We start from the raw sequence: 9762 nt of genomic DNA on the forward strand, positions 1-9762 counted from the left end.
TAATGTCTATTCAAAATTCACCCCCATGCTTGCAGAAGTTTCCAGGTGGAGGGAACCTTGCCCTTCCTTTTTAAGCAACATAAGGAGCAGTAGTAAACAACAGCTAATTGTAATATTTGGCTTGATGAAGCCTTTTGCAGTGTTGGCAACACCCCACATCATTCGGGACCTCTTTTTCCGCTAGGGTGCCTAGGCCTGTTCATCACTTCACCATCCGCACACTGCCTGACAATTACATTTCTGTTAACTCCTGGCAGACTTAGAAGGCTAAGTCTGAAGTGAGAAAGGTCTCATACCTTGAGTTACTAGTAGGATCTTCATTCAACCACTCTTCTTTAAAATTTCTTGCCCAGAACATTCATAACCCAAAACACAGAATTTCATCCCCTTATTTCTCCTCCCTAAGGTCTCATCCTTCCCGCAGCAAAAGGATGCCGGAGGCTGATACATTCTTCCCCCAGATCTTGGTATTAACATCTACAGCAGGGTGTTTATCGCTTACTAACCCCATACCTCACCAAATCTAGCCTCTGCAGTGTTCAGACTGAGTTACTTACCTAGTGACTTAATGCTTAGCATCCTTAGGCCATTTGTTAGGTACAAGCAGGCTCTGTTCAAAGTAGGGCGTTTCTAGGCAGAGAGGGGATTTAACAATCAAAGGAGGAAATAGCAGCAGTCAAAAAAATATCGACTTGTCCATTGTGAGCTGAAAAGTCTAATAATAAACAATAAAGTCCCTCTACTCCCCAGCCTAAAAATCTCTGCTTTTCAGACTGACTCATAACTACCCAGGCCTCTTGCCTTCATCCCTGTAACACAAAATATTAAAGCAGAAAACAACACCCTTGGCTCTTTTTCAGGAAGCACTACAAAGTAAAGTATATCATAATCTGCCTCTTTATCTTTTCTCCAAGGGAATGTTTGGTCTCCTTCCCTCATAAACCTTCCTGATAAATTGGTATTGTTGATTATCTCCTGCTTTCCATTGGACTGGCTTTGCCATTTGCTTCCATTTAATTCTTCTTTTGCTATGGTCTTTTTGCTCTGAGGCTCAGTCCCCAAACTCCCAAGACGACACCTGCAGAGCGATTTGGATTTGGATTGTGCACACTGTGTGCAACCTCTTTCTGAAGAAGAGTGTTGGATACCTTCACTCAGCTCCCACCTTTGGAGAGAGAGTGAGATGGGAAAGGAGGAACCATATGCAGAGAGACATCTGACCCTTCATCCAACAGCATGGGGCTCCGCCAGGTTTTGGTGACCTCTGACGGTGTCTGACAGCCCTGGAAGAAACTGGTTCCTGTTTTACACTGGAAAGTAGCAAAGCTGAAAGCAAAGACAACCAAGGGCAGAGCGAGCATCCAGCCTCCCAAGTGACAGCCAGGCTGCGGCACAGCAGCACACAGAGCCCAGACCCCCTGCCTCTCAGCCCTCTGCCTAAACCGCAGGGCTATTAAGCTAATAGGCATTAGTGTATGATTTTTCCCACAGGAGCATTTATTTCCTTGTGTGGTTAACAGCTCTGTCTTGTATTTCTCGCTGCCATTGCTGTGCTGGCATTCTGCAAACCTCCTTATTTGCAGTTCTTTGCCCTTCTCTCTTGGGTTTCTTTCTGCATGGGGATTGAGGTAGACTGAGGAATATTTCATCTTGCCTGCTGTAGTAATGATGTTTGCCATGAGAGAAAGGGTTTGATCAGATAGAAGGAGGGGGAGGATTTAGAAGGAGAAAAGCAGTGAAAGAAACATGAAGGAAAAGCAACTCAGGCGGAGAGAAGAGATTGAAAATGTTGATTTGACATCTGATGCTTCAGAGAAATTCTTGGCCATGTCTACTAAACAGGAGCCTTTGTGCTCCCTTCCTAGCAGCAGCAGGAGCAGCGCAGCAGCAAAGACTTGTGCTGCAGTCAACAGAATTTCTTATCCTCCAAAAAGGCAACTGATGACCCTGGTCTGAGGGATAAAATGCACTGCCTAGATTTTGTGGGGTTTGCAAATCCTAGAAAAACTGTATTTGGATCAATTTTACACATTGCTACTTCTTATTCTTTGTGCTTTGCCTTTTTTTATTTCAAGCCAAAGCCTTAGCAAAATATCCCTGCTGTTTTATGCTTAGGGAAAGCGAGTGCAGGAACATAAAGTGAATCTTCTCTCTGATGGAGCCTTTTCCCCTTGGGCAACACCAAGTTTGACTCTACGTAGCCATAGCACTGTAGAAAACAGATTTGGAAACAAGTTGAGATGGTCATCCACCGCCATGACCAGCTCTGCCTAAGCACTGCTGGCACTCTGTTTTATAAGCACAATGATTGACCCCCTTATGGCTCAGGGTTATTACTTCACTGCACAAAAAGCAGATCCAAAGCACAGCAAGTAATGGGCAAGGGAAGCCCCCAGCTGGATGAGAAGCTGAAATCATGATTCAAAAATCAACTAACTGCCCTGGGCATTGCCAAAAGTCAGGGGAAGCCCCAATATTGCCTAGAACAAGTAGAGGCATTTTTCTCCCCAAATCAACAAAACTTCAAGGATATTTCAGGCCTTAAATCTGCCACTGCACCAGGAAAGAATGTTACCTCTGAGGCTGGAATAATCCTGAGTGATGCATTACAGAGAGGAAGCACACAGCTGTATATATACGCTCCCTTATACGCCATGCCGCACAGCAGGATGCCTTTGACAGGACACCTTCCTACCAGGGCTCCTGAAATTCCCTGCTGCAAAATTGACAGTCACTCTAAATCAAAGGGGTTTGGGATATATGATTCACATATAGATATATAAATGTATTTCTATATCTCTTTATACATCCTAAGGGCTGCCTTATTTCTGTCTGGGAGCCCCTGGACAAATATACATGCTTTTAAACACATGGAACACAGGTTCCACCTAAAAAGCATAGAGCATCCACACTGCAGATCTGCTGTTCAGGGGAAAGGTAACTGTACAGCATAGGTATCTTAAGTCAGACTACACTGGAAATCCAGGAAAAATAAGGGAAACTCTTAAAATCATGCTGGACAATGATTTTGGGGTGGATAAAGTGGACACGCCTGGGAAAAAATGTGATGTCCCATTGCCTTCATCTCTACTTATACAACTATATCTAAATTAAGTAGGTAGGCAGTTTATATTAGATAAATAGATTTCATAGATAATAAATTGCACAGGAAAATAAATGAAACACATCTAGTAGGCAGATTTTCCATCCATATCTCAGATTCTCAAATGCATGAAACACTGGCAATCATACAGGAGACAGGTCAGTGCTGAGAGCACATGTGGAATAGCAACCACAAGGCTGTGTCCGTAGCCCATATATGTGCCACTGCAACGTCCCAGCCAGACGATGTTGAGATGAAGTACAGTCCTTTCAAGGGCTACACTTTCCTTTGGGACTAGGCAGCGCTAGCCATCAATGGCATGACATTTTACATTGCTCCTCTCTGATGCTTCCTAACAGAATAGCTACATGTTTTTTTCTTTCTACTATTTGTAGCAGAAATATCTGTTTGGCACATGTAGTCACTCGAAACACAGAAAATAGAAATAACCTTCTTTACCTACAGGGCAGTGATTTAATATTGCCAGATGTGAGCCCAAACTCAGCCTTGCCATAAAGCCACTTGAATTCCAACACAACATGACTGCAGAGAGGTGTTACCAAACAGGGACTTTTTTCAGTGTGCCCTTAATTAAACCCAGCATGGCGGGACACAGATTTCTGCAGTTTGCATCTTTGTTTTTTTCATATGAAAACCCTGACACTCACTCTGGGGATACAGCTCCCGGTGTGTCAGCAATAAAAAGAAATCAACTCGGGGAATGGTTCAAACCACAAGGCAGCACTGCCACCCTGAGCTGTTCCTGCAGATATGCAGATGCTTGAAGCAGAACAAGTAGTTTAGCTGCATAAGGCAACAGGATCTTTGTGTTCCTGGTTTAGGCAGCAGTTCCCATAGCCATGAAAAAAGCTCTTAAAGTTCTTCTGCCTTCAGCAAGTTCCTTTCCCCTCTGCATCACCTTTGGGTTACACCACAGAAGCCATAGATGGCGTGGGGCACCAGGAACGACACTCCAGTCCCCATGTACTTGCAGCAGTACGGGTGTACTCAGTGCTCCCAGCCCGACTACTCACAGTCTGTGTCTGCAGACTGGTTTGTTTTGGAGACCTGAGCAGTGATCATGCCCTTCTGTAATATCCCACTGATTCGAAGTCATCCCAACACCACACATCCAGCACCCACGTGCCTGATCTTCCTCCCTCTGAGGGTGCTTGTGTATGGTTGATCACCCATGTGTGGGGACTTACTCGGGATTTCAGCTCAATATCAATAAGTGTTGGTCTTATGTCAGGTGGCTGAACTGGAGCGTAAACTGGAGTACTAGAAGTCACCTTTCTCTAATGATACCCTCAGGTCTGAAGGAAGAACAGGTACAAATTGGTTTAGATCTGGTTAGAACTGACATGCGTAACTTCTGCTTTAGTCATGTGTCCACAAATGTAGTATGACTGCTCTCCGGCTCTGTGTGAGTGCATATACTTAAGTGGGTGCAGAGGTATCATCTGAATATGGAAACTTCAGTCCTCCTTTGGGTTCATGGGAAAACTCAAATGATTTCTGTCCACACATGGTGCAATTCAGCTCCCCACACCTAACACAGCCCACGTTGCTGGTGCTATCTATAGCTGAGCTAGATGGCTCAATTTCTCTTCAGTCAACAGGGACAACTTTGTCTGGTCTACCACTAGAAAAAATTTATTGTAACCTATAGGTGTTTTTCCTCTCCCCTCCAGGGCATTGGACTGTTAGCTTAGCTGTAGACATCTTCTATAAGAAGTTACCTAAGTGGAATAGACGTATCTCATTCCTAAAGTCCAAGTAATATGTCAACCAGACGTTGCACCCATATCTGAGCTGTCTAGATAAAAGTCTGTCAGGTGACACCTGTAACACCAGTCCATCAATCCAGATCCCCTGGTTGTTCTGCATAGACAGAAAGCAAAGAGGAAATTTGGCAGAGCCATTGGTGAACCTTCTCAAAAAGAGAAGTTCTGCAGCTCCAAAAAAGATGTAACATGAAGTGTTTAAGGAAAAGAGACTTTGCTTGACACCATGACATGAAGTTCCTTAACCATACTTGGTTATTTATCTACAACCTGTGGCTGTGTCTCAGCCTTGACTGTAAGACCTCCTCTCCCTCCTCACAGCATGCTATTCCTGTTCTGTCAGGGCCACCATTCATGCATCCTTCCCTGCTCACAACCTGCCTCCTGCAACTTCCCCAGGGCTGAGAGGCCGTGCTGCTCCCAGGGGATCTGGCCACCTCCCAGGGACTATTTTGCATGCTTCCTCACAGGGGCTGAGCCATTTCAAAGGAAGAAATATGCCTTTGCACAAGCATGTCAGTAACACACATGCTCCCTGAAGATCACGGAGATCCCATTGTTCATGAAGATACCCTGTCTGCAATGGCCTCTGCAACACTCAGCACACTGGCTCTTTAACATTAGGCTGAATTCAAGAGCAAAAATAACAGTATTTTTTATAATGCACAGGTCACTGCCATGAATCTGTCCTTTTACAAGTGCCTGGTGTGATCAGCTCTTTCACTGCCTTTCAGCATGGCCATAACCAGTCCTGTGGCTTTCATTCACTGCGGGGTGTTGCAAATGGACTACTTTGGCCCAGCAGTCCAGCCACTTTTACACCACTGAAATTTGTTTTGTCACAAAGTCCATTAAGGGGAAACAGTGCTGTGCTGCAAAGCAGCTCCTTTGTACCCCTGTAAAATCATATAAACCTACCAGTCTCACTGCCAGGAGCAACTGCAAACAGGCTGAGGGACTTCCGTGGGAAGCCAGGGCTATTAAGTGCTACTGACTGGACTTTAAAAACACAGGGCACTGCTGGTTCTTTTAAACTCTGTGCTAATGACTGTAACACACACTCCCCAGCTCATCTTCTCCCTCCCTTTCATTGGAAAAGGCAGCCTCATCTTTGATTTTTTGCTGAAAAGCCCACCCAGCTGTCATTAGCCTCTGCCCTGGTCCATCCGATGGCCGGACCACACTCCTTGGTGCAATCCAGCCCGGACAACAAAACTTTTATCCTCTGAGGAGCAGGCAACAACTCGTTTCACCATAGTAAGAAAAGAAATTACAAAGCTGGCAGCTGTAGGGCTTTATCCTAATTAGAGAGCTCTGTTCCCCAGCTGCGATAAGGGCCTGTTAACTTTCCTCCATCCCATGTACCAGTGACACCTGCAAGACAATTTCCAGCCACAGCATGAGGCTGGATGTGGGGGAGCATGCCTCTTGCTGGGGCTTCACAGCCTCCCTCCCACTCCAATTTTTTCCCCTCAAATGCAGAGCCAGGCTGAGACACTGTGGAGATGAGATCTGTGTGAGATGTTTCTGCTGAAGGAAGGCAGCTGCAACATGGAGGCAGCAGCAGGATCATAGCAAAAGCCCCAAATGCTGTAGCAGCAAGTCCTACGTGACCTGCAAAGAAACTGCAAGCAAGGACTCACCCCTGTCAAAGTCCAGCTCCCAAGCCAGCTGTGACCCTGGCTGTAGCAAAAGGAGAGCAAGATCTGATTGTCATAAAGAAGAATTGAGCCTGAGAGAAGCCAGAAGAGGAGGGCGCTGCTTGTTCTCCATGTCTGACAGCTGAAAATGGCCTGCTGCCCTGTAACTTCATATCTGAAGAAGCGAAGTCATACAGTGCTGTCTCTGGTGAGACTGAAAGACTTTTTATCCCTTCTGTAATGGCATTTACAAGAGAGACATGTTTCTTCCAGCTTGTCCAGAAAGTAGGATTAACCCCTAGGAGACATGCATCAGCCTAGCATGATACTGGGCTTTTTGTGACAGGTTTCCTGCTGAAAGAGCATGAACTATTACTTCTGGAGATGAGAAGAAGCCCATCTTATCCCACAGGAAGCCCCTGGCTACTGCCCAACACCAGGCAGCAGAAAGAGAATAACCATCACCTTCAGCCCGCAACAGGCACCCACAGCAGAAGGTGCCAGCTTAGGGAACACCACATCCACTGTGGTGCAAAACCCTTGAATTCACTGGTGAGAGACACCACGGATGAGACCTGCACATCTCTCTGTGCAGGTACGTTGCCTCTGAGGACAGGTTTTGCGCATGCAAAATGGCTCCTCAGGCTGCTGCCTGCCCAGTTGGGCTGAGCCCAGGTATGGGGCTGGGCTTCCCCCTGCAGACCAGGGCAGATGTAAAATCTTCTGTAACAGAAACCCATATTTCATGCAAACATCTAAAGGAGACCAATGTGTTAGTAACTCTTGATGGAAACTGGATACAGTAGCTGTCAAAACCTGTTCAGGGACTAAATAGGATTTAGGGTGGAAGACCTCTAAACCAGCCTCAGCTGCTACGTTCTCAAGAGCTTGGGCGTCCACAACCTCCTGTGATCATGCAGCAAGTCTGGGGCAGGGCAAAGGCCAAAACCAGCTCTCCTGAAGTCTGCTCCAGCTGAACTTTCTTTCCTGACCCATCTATCCTTCCTTAGAGATGATCTCTAATACTTCAAAGGCATCTGATCCAAATCCATTTTCAACAGCAAGGACATAGAATTATACATTTATCTTGTTTACTCTGCTTTGGAATGGGGTATTTTTGTAGCTGCCAGCTCTCCACAACACAAAGTATGTTACCAACATTTTCTCTTACAAATGGGACTTTCTAGAAGCATCTCCGCAACTCCAATACCAAAACACCCATAACTTCAGTAAGATTTAGGCACAGAGGCTTCTCGGGCATTGTCAATCCCTGCAGGCACTGAACTGAATCTTCCAGCACCTAAACACCTTTGAAAATCCAGCCCAAACACCATGCTGTAGCCTCCTACTAGGATGTCTGAACCATTTCATAACCAGCACAAAAACCCAGCAGCCTCTGTGCAATTATCCAGCTGACAGCTGCTTCCACTACCGCAGTGCTAACATTTGTATGAGTGAGTATCAAAGTGGGACAGCTTTTGTACATCAGCACAGGAATATTTGGCCAGATGATGACTAAGCAGCCTATCAAAGCTGATGCATGTAACAACACAGATAACAGAAGATGGTTTCCAAGTACAGCACAATGTATCCATTCACTCTTTTTTCCCCATCTTCTCAGCTTTTTTTTTCCCCCCTCTCTTTTTTCCACTCAAGCAACTACCTAGTGACTATCTCACACCTGAAGGCAGGCAAAATGGAGGTGCTTTAGGACTGCTGTTGCTGTGAGACACCCCATGGCTGTCAGCAGTGGTGTGCCACAAAGGCTTGCCCTGGCTGTGTGTCTTGCAGAGAAGGACTGCTGAAAAAAACTCAGTCTCTTTGCTACTGTTGTGCTAATGTGTCCCTTCACCTGTAGTCATGGAGAGCATAATTTTGTTTTCTTCAGCTCAAGATCTTTCTGCTCAGCAAGTGGGATGGTTTGCACCAGCCCTGACCAACCCATAATTTTTAAAAACTAGGCCGAGTCCAGTCCTCCCTCTAAGGCCAGGGACAGCTTGCTGAAGTATTCGCGTCCCTGGCCATACAGATTAAGATGTGAAAACTGCTTGGATGTAAAATAAACAGTATTATGCACAGGCCTAGGGAGGGCGGAGGTAGGAATTACTTTAGTGCTGAATGTGGTTGGTGTGTTATACATGCACACATACACGGAAAGCATTTCAGTTGCTACAGCCTCCATACAGATTGATGCAGCCACGATAGCTAATACCTTAGGAGGTTGTGCCTTCTTCAGGCTATGCTCACTCCCTTCAGTGGCAGTATCACTTTATACACTCACACATTAATAAAAAGGGAGTATGGGAAGAGCCATTCCTCTCCTTGTGCAAGTTCTTTGATGGAACCTAAATGAGGCCTTGCAGGAGTTAAAGAGCACCAGAACAGTGGAAAGTTCAAGTGGGAATGAAGAAAGGTCATTACAGATTTAACCAGCTGTGTAAAACCCCCAAAGCTTAGAATTAAAAGCTTTTAAAAAGCCTTGGCTGGACTCACTGAGTCATCAAACTTTAAAGGCAGAATTATTCCAAAGGAGATGTTAACCAGACCTTTAACTCAGTGATGGAGAAAGAAGTGGGGCAAAAGAGGATTTTTAAAAAGCAAATAAAAAAAATCCCTTCAAAGCTACTGATTGACTTGGGCTGGTCAAGCTACTGATAGCAGTACCTCTGAATGGCTGTAAATTCCATGCTTAATCTGCAGTGTGGAGTATGAGAAAAATGCACAACTGGGAATTGCATGTGAAGTTGCTGCAAAAGGCTTGAATGTGCCAGGTCTCACACACAGTCCTTTTCCGAGCAGCTCGCCTCCCGAGGACTTGCAGCCACGATGCCTGAGGCCCTGTGAAGACTTTAATCCAATGACCAAAGGCAGCAGTAGACATTTGAGGCTGGGAAGGTCTGCCTGGGATTTATGCTTCCTATACTGTATTCACAGCTGTATCCCAGGAGTCACAATGACCAGGAGGACTGGTGCTGGTTGTGACTGTGAACATGCACTTTCATCAATTTTCCCTGCCCTTTCAAGCTGTTTAACTTAATAAATATAAGGACTATTGCATTTCAGGACTGGGTACATCCTCCTGAGATTCAGAAGCAGGGCTCAGAGAAGCCCCAATTCTGACAGCCCCAATTCTGACACCTGAAAAGTCTCCATAGGAAACTGTCTTTTGGTCACCCTGATTCATATTGAAAAACACTCAGGGTTTAGTCCTTCCTTTTTCTTGCTATTTTAA

Source organism: Phalacrocorax aristotelis, chromosome 5, assembly GCF_949628215.1.
Source record: "Phalacrocorax aristotelis chromosome 5, bGulAri2.1, whole genome shotgun sequence".
Lineage (NCBI taxonomy): Eukaryota > Metazoa > Chordata > Aves > Suliformes > Phalacrocoracidae > Phalacrocorax > Phalacrocorax aristotelis.